The 16,236-nt window shown below is 44.0% G+C and overlaps 1 long non-coding RNA gene across 1 annotated transcript; it reads left to right on the top strand.

Moving 5' to 3' along the window:
- The first annotated feature begins 5,846 nt into the window (after positions 1 to 5,846).
- Positions 5,847 to 13,803, top strand: LOC140707601 (uncharacterized). Its single transcript, XR_012087758.2, has 2 exons — positions 5,847 to 5,908; positions 11,552 to 13,803. It is a non-coding gene; the product is annotated as an uncharacterized LOC140707601 (long non-coding RNA).
- Positions 13,804 to 16,236: the final 2,433 nt, after the last annotated feature.

Genomic DNA, 16,236 nt, shown 5'->3' on the forward strand with positions numbered 1-16,236 from the left:
CCAAAACAGGTTGCCTCAGAGCTCCCTAATCTAGTCCCACCAATCTGAGGTCACACGTTCTTCCACTAGCCTACCTCCCCGTGAGGTAAGCCTAGAAGATTACCTACGCGCTCTCAGATTGTCCCTGACTAGACCCCCCTTGCTCTGGGCACACTTGCCAAGGCTTTGCTGGACCACTGGACAACTGGACCAGTCGTATCCCACCGCTGCCACCAATCAATGTGACAAACCCAGACCTACTGAGCTATGCCACAGTTTCACTAAGCTGCCACCAACCATTCCCTATAAGAAGTCACACAGACCAGGGATGGATTTTTAAACAAATAAAAGAATAAGGTTTATTTAAACAACACACAGGGAAAATAAAATGATCAAGTGAATAAGATACAGTAACGTGGCTTAGTCTCAATCATACATACACACAGTTTGGTTCACACAGAACACTTAACTTGAAGCACAGACCCTGAACCTATCAGTTCTGGCTAACCATACAGACACCTGAACCTATCAGGTTGGTACTGACTGACACACAGTAGTACCCTGTCTGACACACAGACTCCCACTCAAGCTTCTTCTCTCAGCTCTTCTTCAGCTCTCCTTCAGCTTCCTAAACTTCTCCACACACGCTCCACATATATATACAGTACAGCCCCTCCTCCTGATGTCCCGCCTTCCACTCCCCATAGGATGGAACTTTCCCTCCAAACCCATGACAGACAGGTAACATCAGTGCTGTATGTAACAGTGTGTGACAAGATTTTCATGAAGAAAGTCGTGTATGCCTTCAACATTTTTAGAGTACAGAAATACTTTGGTAGAATAGACCAATCTCTTTTTTATCACCTTGGATGAACCATTTCACGACAAGAACAATAGCCACTTTCTGTGGGCAACATATGGGCAGATATTGTTGAATGATAATGCTCATTGTTGTTGTTTAGTCATAAAGTTGTCCCTGACTCTTCATGACCCCATGGACCAGAGCACACCAGCCCCTCCTGTCTTCCATTGCCTCCTGGAGTTGGGTCAAATTCATGTTGGTCGCTTCAATGACACTATCCAACCATCCTGTCTTCTGTCACTTCCTGATTATCCCTCATTAATTAGCTGCATTGGCTGTGGCTGATGGGAGTTTCAGTCCAGTAACATCTAAAGGATCGCAAACTGCCCACCCTTGTCCTATAATAACACTTAATTTTCGTAAATGGTTGAGTGAAGAAGTGCAGGATGGCCCTCAATGTTGTTTCAAGGTCCTTTATTTCTGGGATTTCAAGCTTTATTTCTTTTAAAAATGGAGAACACTCAATGCACAATCCCTCTGATGTGTGTCTGTGTTCTCCCTAGTTTTCTAGCAGTTATTCAACAATCTACTGGTACCTTTAACATTTATTTATTTATTTATTTATTTATTTATTTATTTATTTATTTATTTATTTATTTATTTATTTATTTATTTATTTATTTATTTATTTATTTATTTATTTATTTATACATACCCCGCCTATCTGGACTACTCGTCCACTCTAGGCGGCTTCCAATATAAATTAAAACAGTAAAATACAAAAATATACATAAGCCTTGAATAACAATTATAATAATAAAAGAGAGAGAAATTAAGAGAAACAAATAAAGAGAAAATCAAGTATTAACTGGAGGGAAGGCCTGGGTATACAACCAGGTTTTTAATTGGGTTTTAAAGATGCCCAGCGTAGGGGCTGCGCGAATCACTGGAGGGAGTTTGTTCCAAAGGTGAGGAGCCACCACTGAGAAGGCCCAGCTTCATGTCTTCTCCTTCCGGGTCTCTCTTGGCGTCAGGCTCCTCAGCCTTACCTCCTGACTCACACGGGTGATCTGAGTAGACTTAGGTGGGAGTAGACGTTCCGCCAAATATCGAGGTCCTAAACCGTTTAGGGCCTTATAAGTAAGCATTAAAACTTTGAAGTCAACGCGGAAACGGATGGGCAGCCAATGCAATGCGGCCAAAGTAGAAATATGTTGGAACTTTCTCACTCCAGTAAGGAGTCTAGCCGCCGCATTCTGCACCACCTGAAGTTTCCGCATCAGCCTCAAAGGCAGCCCCACGTAGAGCGTGTTACAGTGGTCGAATCTTGAGATTACGAGCACATGTACCAAGGTGGTGAGTGCCCCCGTGTCGAGGTAGGGCCGCAGCCGGGCAATCCACCAAAGATGGAAAAAGGCAGAACGGACTACCAACGCCACCTGTGTTTCCATGGTGAGCGTCGGGTCCAAATGTATGCCCAAGCTGCGGACCCCACTCTTCGCAGCCAGGGTCACTCCCCCAAATGAGAGTCACCCAGGCCACTAGCCACAGGGCCACCCACTTCCGTCTTGTCCGGGTTCAACCTCAGCCCATTCTCCTGCATCCATTGCAGTATGGGCCCCAGGCAGTGCTGAAGGGACAGGACGGCAACACCTGCAGTTGGTGAAAAGGAGATGTAGAGCTGGGTGTCATCAGCATATTGATGACACGATGCCCCACACCCCCTGATGATCCCGCCCAACGGCCTCATATAGATGTTGAACAGCATTGGGGAGATGATCAACCCCTGTGGAACCCCACAATTGAGACTCCACGGGGCCGAGACACTCTCCCCAAGCTGCACTCTCTGGGGGCGGTCCTCCAAGAAGGAACGGAGCCAGGCAAGTGCCAAGCCACCAATTCCCAACTCGGAGAGCCTCCCTAGGAGGATACCGTGGTTGACGGTATCAAAGGCTGCCGAGATGTCGAGGAGGACCAACAGGTCATCATACAGGGAGACCAATGCCGTTTCTGTACCATGGCGCGGCGTGAAGCCCGACTGAAACGGATCCAGGGCATCTGTGTCGTCCAAGTGTGCCTGAAGCTGATCAGCCACCACCCTCTCCACCACTTTGCTCATGAAAGAAACATTGGGGACGGGCCTATAATTGCCAATTTCGTCCGCCGCCAAACTAGGTTTTTTTCTTATGGGCCAATGAGTGTCTCCTTAAGGGCAGATGGAAATCTGTCCTCAAGGAAAAACCCATTTATTTTTGCTGTGGCCCATTCTGTTATTATCAGCCTGGCTACTTTGATTAGCCAGGCCGGGCAAGAGTTAAGGGAGGAGGAGGAGGCCCGGCAACGATCAAGCACCCTAGCTACAGTATCAGGTGTCACAGGTTGGAAAGAGTGGAAAGTTACCGGGCAAGGCGGAGTGCTGGACATCTCTGCTCGACTCACTGTGTTCAAAAAAGGAAAGAGGTCCCGGCAGATGGCCTCCACTTTAGATTTTTAAAAGGCTGCAAACTGGTCAGGTGAAAAACTAGGGGGAGGCCTGTCACCTGAACCAGTTCCGGATAGGTCACGCACTATACGGAACAACTCCACCTGCTGGTTTGATGCTTCGCTTATCCGGTTAGCGAAGAATGATCGACATGCAGCCTTTACCTTAGACAGGTAAAGGTTAGTTGCAACCCCAGCAGCTATCTATTTATGATCCGTCGGGTTCTTCCTCCACCTACACTCTAGGTCAAAATAAAAGAAAATACTGTAATAAAGCATATATTTTGAGTAGGGTGCCAGCTTTTATTTCATGTTTATGAACTCTCTTCTTTTGCTCACACACTTCCTTGCCTCAGACAATAGCTTTAAAACTGCTAATGACCTTCTTTAGATCTGTCCCTCCATTGATTATTAATATACAGATTGGGACCATAGGCATTGTTCCATCCCTGTATCTCCCCCATGCATGTACAGGGGAGCGTGCTGTACATCTATGGGTCTCTCCCCAGAACTAGGAGCCCTGAGCAGATATTACATCTGCAAGGTATGCTTTACTGTGTTACCATTTCCGCACCCCCAACACAGGAAAAATTGTTTTTGGACTACAACTCCCAGAGGCGGGATAAAAATGTAGTCTATCCAAATTTTTTTGTGGTCCAGAAAGATCATATATCCAAGTTCTAGGTAAAGAAAATGTGCGATGACAGAGGAAGAGATAGTCAGAGCTCAGAAATCTGACTTATGGAGACTACCATTCCTGGAATTTTGGCCACCATGCTGACTGGAAGATTCCAGAAGTTGTAGGGCCCCACATTCCCCCAAAAGACTACAGTCCTGTCTTTTGAAGCAGCTGTCCCCCCTGCACGTAATGAGGAGGTGAAACAGTGCTACCAAAAACTGTGTCGTTCCAGTTTTGCAGCAGGATGTCAGTCCCTTTTCTTCACAAAAGTGGTTTTGTTAGTTGCAGGTGGTCTTCAGAATCAAATAGAGAAATCACATGTTCTGAAAACAATGGTTTCCTTACTCGTGTGGAAACTAAACCCGGGTGTGAATTTCTTTTCTTCCTGAGTTTATTTTTTCTAGTCTGCTTGTACCAAATTGTCCTCTTTGCCTTTTTAACTACGATCAGCCTTTATAAACTAAGCACTTATCAGTTATCAATGAGCTGTGGCAATATAAAAATGTAGAGAGAACGATCATTTTGATTTCATCTCTGCCCTCTTTCATCTTTCCTTCCTTCTTGTTTGTTTAGCATACCAAAGTGCACCCAGACACAAGGAGACAGCCTCCCTCCCCATTTCTTGTTGCCTGCCTTCTTCATAGCAAGGAAAAGATCATGCAGTATTACATTCCTATAGTTATTTTTCTAAACCACTTTTGGAGCATTATTTCCCAAAGCTCTGTGAATAAAACATGAACACCCAGGGCCAAACGGTAGGTGGCTAGTAGCCAGTCATCGGGAGCTGGCATTTTTAATGTCCCAGAGATGTGAATGAGAGAGATGTTAAAAGACTGAGTAGTCATAAGCAAATGAAGCCTGTGCTTGTCTCTTGATGACCAGTAATAATGGGAGGTGTGAACAACTTCTCCAGACTGTCAGGAATTTTCAGCTCCTTAAAAAAAATATCCCTCTTCTAATCATGCTGGGAACAGATGGAGTGGTTTCACTATCAGCGAATTGGTTCAGCTGACCTACTCTTTTGAACACAAGGTATCTGTGATTCTCCAAAATTTCAGACAGAATTTTTTTTCCTAGTCCTGTGGAAGGCTTTCATACTGTATATTCTTAGAGCTCTGCACAGGACAGTCTCTCCTTCTTCTCCAAGGCTTCCTGAATGTGATGGTAGAGACCACAGTCACTAATAGAGATGGGCGCAAACCTGAAAAATTGTGGTTCATGCTGGTTTGTGGTTAGCCATGAACCACAAATCACGACCCACCACAAACTAACCAGAAAACTGAACCAGTTTGCGGTTTGGTTTTCAATTTGTGCCGGGTGTGTGGGGAGGGGCTACCTGTTTCTGTTGCACCATTGTTGTTGTGCTGCTTGTCTTGCCACTGTCACCACTTGGGAGTGGCAGTGGCGGCAGGACCAGGTAAAGAGGTGACAGAGGCAGTGGAAGGAGGCAGGCAAGCATCCATTTTACTGAAGCAAAATGAAGTGCCGAGGGGAAAAAAAGTTTGGTGTTTTGTTTTCCTTTGGCAAAACAAGATCCCCAAACTGGGTCGCAAACTGGACCATGAACCAGCCCAGTTCATCACTTTTTTCTGCTTTGTGGTTCAGTTCGTGCCCATTTCTAGTCATGAACATAAGATTTTTAATCGTGCTCATAAAGAGAGAGATCAATGACTGAAGGGTATTTATATTTCCCTCTATCTCTCAGCTCAGTCTTGTTTATCTTACATTTTAATTAGAGTGTTCCTTTGGTGAACTCCCACAGGAAACTGAGCTTTATTTGACTTTCTTCTTGTTAGGGAAACTATAATCTAACATCAGACTGACACATCAAACATAATGTAGCAGAAAGGAAACCTCCCCTTTTCTCTTAACAATTTCATATCATTCTCCCTGCTTCTCTTTCTTGCTTCACCAGAGGAGTATAACCCCTTCAAAGACCTCTCTGTTGAATTTGGTAGAACTGTACGGTACGGTACTTATTTATTGATATATTTATTTAAAAATGCATGCCCTCACTTCCCTGTGAATAGAATATGGCTTCCACAAGTGATGGAACCTGATGAGCCAGCCATTTTAATTGGCTGACTATGTAAGTTCTCTTGCTTCTGACACTTTTCTTTGCTTCTGTGAGGAGGGGGTGTCTTTGGTGCTTTCGGTGTGATAATGGTATCCGTACACATTGTCCTGGTACCTGAAAAGATGAAAAGCAGTTTTAAAATATCCTAATTTAAAACAAAAAACCAGCAACAAAATTTGATTTTGAAATGCACAGACACTTGTGTTGACTGATAAACAAGTTCAGAGTTCAAACTTTGCAGCTTGCTGAAATGGAGTTTCTATTTTATATTTTATTTTCTATTTCTGCACAGATCAGAGCTTGGGTGGACAGTGGAGACAGCATGAACCGGTTCATCCTACTTCATAAAGCTGCTGCTGCTCCCCTCCACCACCTCCTCTGGCTCAATCGTGGTAGTTTCCTGCACCTCCTCATCTTCCTGTCCCGGCAACAGCTTAGGCTTCTCTGCCCTGCCTTCTTGGCTGCTCTCGCACTCAGACAAAAGGGGGGGGGGCAGAGAGGTCTGTGCTCCTGCTGGTGACTGGGAGATTAGCCGAGAAGGTGGAAAACACAAGCAAGTAGGGCCTGGTGAGTGGCTGAATCAGCTGTGGAGGTGGGAGAGGGGAGCCACAGCACCTGTGCTTCTGCCTTTACGAACTGGGATGAACTGAGATGAACTGGAACGAACGGATTTGTGCCCATATCTAATGTGCAACTATTTGTCTGGAATATAGGTTCCATTATCCTGCAGCCAGCATGACCACTGTTGAATGCTAGCTGGGAGACTATGGGATTTGCAGTCCACCAAAACTTTCTTTGAATTCTGATATGAATGCAAGAATGTAAGAGGAGTCTGGCTATATCAGATAACAGAGGCGCAGACTTCCTGGGCACCCCTAGTTGCTGCTGAGGAGGGCTTTACAAAGCCCTGGGGCCCCCATTTAGGAATAGGCCAGCAACAACAGTTTGTCTCATCTAGCAGTCTGTTTCTGACAGTGGTCACCCCTATCTTTGTAGGAAACCCACAAGGAGCATATGAGACCTTTTGCTGTTGTTCATAGTTTGGCATCCAGAGATGTATTGCCTCTTATACTTGAAGTAGTGCACAGCCATTGTTACTAGTAGCAATCTATGCAGATAGGCCCCCAGTTTATGCTTTACAATTTCCTGATGAAGGTATAATATAGAGTCAGCAATTGCTGCAGATGTAGCCATAAAGGGGTGCCTCTGCCTTTTTGTATTTCTAGATCCTACCAGCCAATATTCAAACATGGGTGGATTAATTATATCTTGGGTACCTCTGGCTCAGTTTTTGTAGTGAACGGTTGTGACATGTGGGAAAATTGTATGCCTTTAAAATGTATATATCTATGGCAGTAGCAAATGAATATTATAAATGTATATAAATGTATATATCTGTATGCTAGTAGCAGGCATCATGCCCTAGCTGCAAGACACGTACATAACTGCTAACTTCCAGTAACGGATAAATCATTGACCTGCTGTCTATTGTCTCTGGATAATGTAGTTACAGTCTCTACACTGTTGTGTATTCAAGAACTTGTCTAACTTGTCTATGTACTCAGGAAATTATCTGTTGACCATTATCTGTGTCTGTTTACTATTAATTGTCTGTTTACCAGCCTGTCTGTTTACCAACCACTCTGTTGACTGATGCTTGTGTATTCCAGGAAATTAGTTACCTCTGTATTGATTAACTAGTGCAAAGGTAGTAGAGTACAATAAAAAAGGGGGCGCGGCAAAGGAGAAAAAAGAACTCCCACTGAACAGGTGCCTCACGGCAGGCTGTTCTGTATTCATCCGGATCCCATCCTGAAAACCGCACTCTGAGTGTCCCGTGTCTCTTTTCCTGTCTCCTTGCTGGTTGAGGAGAAAGATCCCTGCCCTGAGGCTTCATCTGCAAGATCCCTACTTCCTCTCATCTTGCAGATCCCGACAAAATGGTGCCCTCTCTGAGGTAATTCACCTATCATCCTACTCATCACGCCCGGTATGGAAGGGCTACAGCGCGCGCACGCATCCTCTGGATCCCGATGAGTAGGACTGAGGTCAACTTTCGACAATTCGCACTCATCTCGCCTGGCACAGGCCCCAAGACGCGTCAATCATCCGCAAGGATCCCTCGGGTGAGTGGAATTTGTCAAGTAAGACACCTACACTTCTAAGAAATATGGGGACTTCGTTATCAAGTCTTCAGGAACAATTTGTAGTGTGTACTTGCTTCCAAGACACACGTAACATCTTTTTCGATCCAGAATTCGAGGCTAATCTGATTAAACAACTCCCTCAAATTCTGCCTCCCCTCCCTTCAGCCTCTTTGGCTTCCCTGCTGCACCCTTCGTCTCATTCTGACCAGCCTGATGAATTAAAAGCACTGCCACCTCAAGCAACTGAGATTGATAACCATCCTTCAATGGATACAACAGGTGCTTGTGCAGAAACTGGTGTCATTTCTGCCCCTCCAGTCATTGAGGGAGCAGCAGAAACACAGAGAGATGTGCCAGCTGTTTCTGCTAGTTGTGAATTGTTCCCAGCTCAAGGCATCCACAAACTGCAAAGCAGTAACCAGGACAATGGGATGGACTCTTTATCTGCCCCATGGTTTAATGACTGCAAGGCCTTGACAAAAGATTCCTTTCCACCAGCAGAAGGACTTACTTGCCTTCAAGAATGGCAGGATTTAGCATTTAAGCGAGCAAAAATTAATGCTGGTGCATCCCCTGATAGTCCTCTAATGTTTATGGGAGGAGCTGCATTTGCTACTGCTGTTCAGCAAAGCTTCATGACAACAGCTCTAACTCAAGCAGCAGGAGTATCTATAAACGCATTCCAATCAGCAAATCAAACTGCATGCCTGACTCCCTTCCTTGCTGGTCTGAAAGAATCAGCAGCTACCTCAGTATCTCCGCCGGTTCAGCCAAAGTTGCATTATGTCCTAGCGAATTGGGACCCAGGCCCAGATTTCTGTGATCATGGACTGGGGTACAAAAGCAGCTTTACAAGCATTAGATGCATCATATAAGGAAGGGGAGGAAGAAGAGAATCTAAGGGGGGTAACTGCTACACACCAACATGAAGCTTGTTTTGAACGGCTTTTTCCATGTGCTAATCCTGTTTGAATGAAAAGTCCTACTCAGCCGGACATGGCAATTATATAGATCACCAAAGAATGCCTCCCACCTGGACAGTAGAGAGACTAATGCTGCATATTGGGGTGGGAGGAGGCGAACCAGAAAGTTTTTCCCCATCACCTTCCAATTTGGAGAAAGCATTGTTTACACTCAAGCCACTTGTAAGGATCCAAATGATGTCCTGTACACTCTAGGTTCCATGTTCTTAGAACTACAAATCACATCACACCTTGCATTGCTTCCTGAGTAGCTGAGCATATGGGACTTCATACAAGCCTGCATTCCTGTCTCTGCCTTCCAGGAGTAACAGTGTCACATCCCTGAGAAAATGTTTGTTGCAAATGCTGTAAATTGTAAAAAATGTTTGTTTTTCTTTCTGCAGGAGAAGAGTGCATGACATGTGTGTCCTCTGTTAGCCAGATCTTAAAGTATTGAATTTTAGAGAAGCAATTCTTAGTTTTATACTCAGAATTAACTGCAGTTTTAGCCTTTGAGCTTTTCTCTAATGCTGAATTTAATTTTGTTGTAGACACTGTATGTTTATTCTTTTACATGTCACAGTTTTCCTTGAAAATTCTTTTCTAATGTAATATGAAAACTTTGTCTGTTTATCCCTGAGACAGAGAAACATATTATTCCCTACAAGTAGGCCCCACAGTAAGCAATTTTGTACACTGTGATGCTGATACATCTACCATGCTTGTAAAAACATATTTTCAGTCCAGGGGAAATTTAAGGGCACTAGCAGGCAACCTTTTAATTCAGTCAGTTGTACAGTTTAAGAACTTTACCCCAGAGGAAGGCAGATGCATACCAGCATCATTCTTTACTACTCATCCCTCAAAATAAGTTGCTGTTCTTTTGCTAAGCTCTATATGTATCTCTCCAGTCAAGTGTCATACAAGAAATTCATGGTGTGTGTGTCTTCAGTGGGGAAGTTGTCTGTGTCACATATTTCTATGCAAAAGTTCTGTATACCTTAAAGTTTTTTGCTTTTGCCTCTTAGCAGTATGTTGTGCTTATATATTTGAATAATATGTTTTCAATATGTTTTCTTTTCCTGAAAAGTATTAGGTATTCTTGTTGTGCATATCTTATTGTAATTGTAATTTTATCTATCCAATATTGTGTTTTCTTTAATCTACACTGTAAATTTAATTCTCTTGCCAAGATTCCAGGTTTATTCCATCAAAACAATGTTTTAAAGTTGTAAAGAAAGAGTTTTGCCTCTCAGTGCAACAAGGAAGCAGGTTTGGCTATTTGAATGCTTATTGCAGTGGCCTGGAACATTCCACCTCTTGATACTATTCCGCCCTCTGCTGAAGATGAGCCTGACTTCATATCATACCTGGATTCGGAATTTTCAGGAGTTTACAACAGCAATTGTCTTTAACAAAATAAATAAAAAACGGTTGGGATGTGGGAAAATTGTATGCCTTTAAAATGTATATATCTATGGCAGTAGCAAATGAATATTATAAATGTATATAAATGTATATATCTGTATGCTAGTAGCAGGCATCATGCCCTAGCTGCAAGACACGTACATAACTGCTAACTTCCAGTAACGGATAAATCATTGACCTGCTGTCTATTGTCTCTGGATAATGTAGTTACAGTCTCTACACTGTTGTGTATTCAAGAACTTGTCTAACTTGTCTATGTACTCAGGAAATTATCTGTTGACCATTATCTGTGTCTGTTTACTATTAATTGTCTGTTTACCAGCCTGTCTGTTTACCAACCACTCTGTTGACTGATGCTTGTGTATTCCAGGAAATTAGTTACCTCTGTATTGATTAACTAGTGCAAAGGTAGTAGAGTACAATAAAAAAGGGGGCGCGGCAAAGGAGAAAAAAGAACTCCCACTGAACAGGTGCCTCACGGCAGGCTGTTCTGTATTCATCCGGATCCCATCCTGAAAACCGCACTCTGAGTGTCCCGTGTCTCTTTTCCTGTCTCCTTGCTGGTTGAGGAGAAAGATCCCTGCCCTGAGGCTTCATCTGCAAGATCCCTACTTCCTCTCATCTTGCAGATCCCGACAGTGACACTCAGTTAATTTATAAAAATGTGATCCCTAGTAGTTCAGGTGTCTATGAATGCAAGCCTTGATTTCTCTCAGTTTAAGAGAGAGCCACAGTTGTGTTCTTTTGTTTTCATTGGGGCCTAAGACACTGAATTTGCTGCCGACTTACGTAGGGTTGCCAGATGTCCGGCAAAACGAGGACATGTTCTCGTTTTGAAGCTAAAGTCCTCTGTCTGGCAGGCAAAGCTAAAAAGCTTTAAAATGTCTGGCTTTTCTATCTTCACCCCCATCCCCTGCAGCCAAACCTCAAAATGTAAACCACCTCTCCCTCTTTCCTTGGTTGTAAGGCACTTGTAAATCCTCCATTCTTTTACAGATCAGAAATAAGCCAGCTTGATTGGTTACAGCTGTACAACAAAGCCCAGGGCAATCAATGACTGCTTCTGCTGGAGGTGACTGGGAGCACGCGGGAAAACTTCAATTAAGGAGGGAAGAAAGGTGTGTGAGAGCGACTGGTGGCTTCACAGAGCTTGTTTAAAATTAAGATTGTAGAAAATTTAGGGAGGGAGGAGGATGTATGTGAGAGAGAGACTTACTTTTATAAAACCATGAAAAAAGGTCGTGACTGCAAGGGAGAGAAGGCTCAAACATGCAAGGGAGGGATGGGTGGAAATGGACATGAGTGGAAATGGACATAGTGAACTGAAGCAACTGATTATTGAACACTGAGGGTTTGTATGTGTGTATGTGTGTGTGTGTGTGTGTGTGTGTGAGAGAGAGAGAGACAGACAGACAGACAGTCAGACAGACAGAGGGAGACTTGACGCTTCCACTCTTTTGCAATCTTAAATCATTTGTGCAGGACAAGAATGAACAGTTTTTTGAAAGACTCGTGCATGAACAGTGGAGTTTATTTTTCCAAAGTTGCCCAAATGCAAGTTGCTTTTCAGAGTTACTTAAAATTTGTGAATTATTCTTCTGTATTACTGGATACAATGGCAATGTGGAAAGAGTATTCTCCTTCATTAATGCTCAATGGACAAAGGAAAGGAACAGACACTTAGTTGATTCTCTGTAAAAGGAATCATGTTCACAAAGTACAATTTGAAGAATATTACTTGTGAACAGTTTTATGCATATGTGATTGCTAATGAAGATCTTCTGCGAAAAGTTGTCTCCTCTGAGAAATATGTCGTGTAATTAATAAAAATTAAAAGGTAATAATTGTACAATTAGTTGTTTAAATAATGTTCTTTGGTATTTTGAAAAAAACCCACTGAATTTATTTTTATTTTTTAACATGACTGTTTCTTGGTCAGTTCACTAAGAGATGTTTATTGGCAGCAATTGTAATAAAATTCTATTGATTGCGGCTTTAATCTGGAACAATTCAAATGAAACATTCAATATGTCCTCCTTTTTGTCTTTCTATGTCCTCCTTTCGGTACCAATGTATCTGGCAACCCTAGACTTACGAGACATGCAGAGAAGCTTCCTGTATTCTTGCTTTGATGGGCAAAAGCCTGACCTGTGCTAAGACTTGCATGCTGGAAGATAACTTTTTGGAGCACCAATCTAGAACCCTGTCAGAAGGCCAGGAGATTTAATAATCAGAAGGATTGGTGAGAGGGGATACATTTATAGGCCACTAATTTAAAAAAATAGTTTTAAAGAATCATGCAAAATGCAAGCTTTTGTGGGTGAATCACATGATCAGAGGGACTGTTGACATCATCTTCACCACTCAGCCAATCCCAGGGTGCTGCTGCTGCCTTGGGAACCCAACCTCACTCACCTGGGTCTTTGTGACCTCACAGGGCCCCCACCTCTCTGCTGGCAGATAAAAGGGGCTTGATGGGTAGGGCAGGAGACCAGAAGGGTGGTCAGTGGCCAGAGGGCAGTCCGGCAGAGAGAGAGGCAGCGACCCAGCCCTTCTGCCCAAGACAAGTTCTCTCACGAAAGCAGATGAACTTGCTAAGTGGGCTGGCAAGTTAACAGCTCGAGGCTGGCGGAGATCCGTGGCTTGGAGCTGGCTGATGTCAGCAATGGACCGGGGGGGGGGAAGTCAGTGGACATTGGCAGACAGAAGCTGGTGGAATCTGCCTGTGAAAGCTGAAGCCGCAAGGCGGAGGCTGGCAGAGGTTGGCGGATGAAGCCGGGAGATGTTAGCCTCCTGAAACCAGCTGGCAGAAGCTTGGTGGATATCGGTGGATGGAAGCCCAGGAGCACCTGTGAATGGCTGGTGGAGTTAAGGTGTGTATGTGTTGTGTCACCCAAGCATTTGGGAGCTGGTGGAGGCTCGCTTCAGAAACGGAGTGGAAGAGTTGAATGGGGTGGATATTCCTGGTGGAAGCCAGTAGATGTTGGCAGGTGGAACTTCGGGATGGATTTGCCAGAACATTGGTCAGTGGATATGCCTGGGTTGAAGCCGGTTGACGGCAGTGGATGAGCTTGCCTCCTTAATTGGTTTTCTCTCTCTCTTTCCCTTGCAGGGCCCGAAGCTTCCTCTTCCCCAGGGGGAAGCAAGGGACCAGAAGGCAGGCGTCCTGCTGGAGCTGAACCAGGCCGTTGTCTCCACTGAGGATACCCGTTTAGCCTCTTTTCCAAAACCAATAAAAGAATTTTTCTTGAATGGTTTTGAAGTGTTGTCTTGTTTGTCAGGGGCTGTCACGGGATTATCTACCCTATCCCCTCATTATATCTGGGGCCCAATGCCAGGGGTGGGTCTTTGTCAAGTCATGGTGTGGGGCTTTGTGATGTCACAGGAATTAGGAACATAATATTTCTCCGTGCATGTGTGAGGGAGTGAGCTAGGCATTGTGCGTTCCCTGTCTGAGTTCCTAAGCAAGTATATTATGCGTCATGTTGGACAGACACAGGAAGCCAGTGAGACCTGGTGCCATTCGGAGAGGGTTGGAGTTGGGTACCCAAACACTATGGCCACCCCATAACAATAAACTTGTTCTTTTGCTTCCACCACTGCTCCTCACATTTGTTTGCCTGGCCTGGAGATTCAGGGGAGCCCAGCCATTTCCTGGTACAGCAGCTCATTCTCTGAGACCTGGCAAGCCTCATCTTCATCATCAACACCATGAGCACTCCATGGACAGCTTCTTGCAGAGTACAAGTGGGGAGAAAATATGCCACTTCAAAGAAGCTTCCAGTCCAACCTCTCACGCCAGTGCCACAACCGAGGAAATGGAGATGGGCAATGATTTGGAGATGAGCATACATTAAAATTCATGTGGATCCATGCCATAGATGGCAAAAATACACTGGTACTGCAAAATCTGCTGCTTGATGGCAGTGGCTTCTTCTGAGTGCCTAGTGCAGTGATGGTGAACCTTTTTGAGCCCAAGTTCCCAAACTGCAACACAAAATCAACTTATTTATTTATAAATGGCAATACTGCAATTAAAACCCCAATGCTGAGGTTTTAGTTTAGAAAAAAACAACAACTGCTCCTGCACTGCAAGGGTTAAATGCTTGTTTTTTTTCCCCCCCTATGGGTGGTATTAACAAATAACTACTTACTGGTCCTCCAATCCCCCACTGGGCTAGACCGGTAATGGTTGCCATTGCACTACTCCGCTGGACCACTGCACCAGCAGACGGGAGTGCCAAAATCCGGGATCAGAGGATGGGTAAGTATTTCTTTGTGGGGACTTATGGCTCGTGTGCCCACAAAGAGGGCTCTGTGTACCAGCTGTGGCACGCGTGCCATAGGTTCGCCATCACTGCCTTAGAGGGAGACTCAGTTTGAAGATACTGTGCATACGAATAATCACTAGCATCCTTCCAATGCTATCTTTTCAAAACAAGCACTTACATTTCTATAAATCTGTAGTATTAATGCTTGCAATTATGACTGCTAAGAGCTGGTTATTAGCTTTAATTTGATAAATGTTTTGCATGGCAAAAGGGAATGTGCCTATCTGGGCTGAACCATTTAAGAGCTGCCGGTTTTCAGTAACTATCAAAGCATCCCTGTCTCTCAGGGTTAAATCTAGTTGTTAGTCTCAACTAGAGCAAATCCACTGTATCAGTGGTACTTACACAAACGTGGACTCAGCAAATCCCACATTTCCAATAGGTCTGCTCTGAACAGGTCTAAAAGTGGGATGTGGCTCATATTTTGGCATAGGCTACTGTACTACTGTCAGCTTAGCCACACCAGGGCCAGCCAGATAAGGATAGTGTAATTGAAAAAGACAGTGGGGTGAAATCCAGCAATCACTTGTTGAAGGAAAAAACAGAAGAACTCCATCACAAAGAGAGAGAGAGAGAGAGAGAGAGAGAAACAAGATGCAGTATGTTTGTTTACACCCTTGCAGTGGGGCATATCCCTTCCTCTTTTTGTGTGTTTCTCTGCACCCCTTCCCTCCTATTTTTTAAAAAACTTTTGTGTAGGTACATTGGTGTGTCAGCAAAACGCCCTTGCTGGCCATGTACTATTTCTTCCTATTTCTGTGCTTTGATTCTCCCTATGGAGGAAACCCACAGTGCACTACAGTGGTGGTCAAAAGATAGTAGGAGGACCGATGCTCTGTATTTGACAGTATCATACCAACACACCAACAGTCTCCTTTGAAAATTAATTTTAAAAAAATTTAAGGAGCTGAATAACAGTGGTTGAAGGAGGCAGGACCGCATGCCAGATGCATAGGAAATGAATTGGTTTTGGATTACACACTCAATGAGATGTCGGGTTTACTGTGTAACAAAACACAGAATAATTATAGTAGTAGCCTCTCAGCAGGCTGAACTTGATGTGGAAATAGCACAGAAATGGCGTTGTGTCATCTGAACCAAAAAAAGAGTCAAAATTCACAAGGAGTAACTCAGAAACATTTTTCTGGTGTGATTGCAGCCTGAGTCTTCATTTGCTTTCAGTTGGTAATATTCCAATACCCCTGGCATTGTAACTGTGGCCAGTCAGTAAAATTAATTAACAGTCTTAAATGTAACAGTCTTAAAGTTGCCACCAGACAACTTTCTAGACCTATGTTAACCAAGATTAAAGCAAATAACATGCTGGCTGGAGCATGGCTATTAGTTTTT

This window comes from Pogona vitticeps, chromosome 1 (genome assembly GCF_051106095.1).
Source record: "Pogona vitticeps strain Pit_001003342236 chromosome 1, PviZW2.1, whole genome shotgun sequence".
Taxonomy (NCBI): domain Eukaryota; kingdom Metazoa; phylum Chordata; class Lepidosauria; order Squamata; family Agamidae; genus Pogona; species Pogona vitticeps.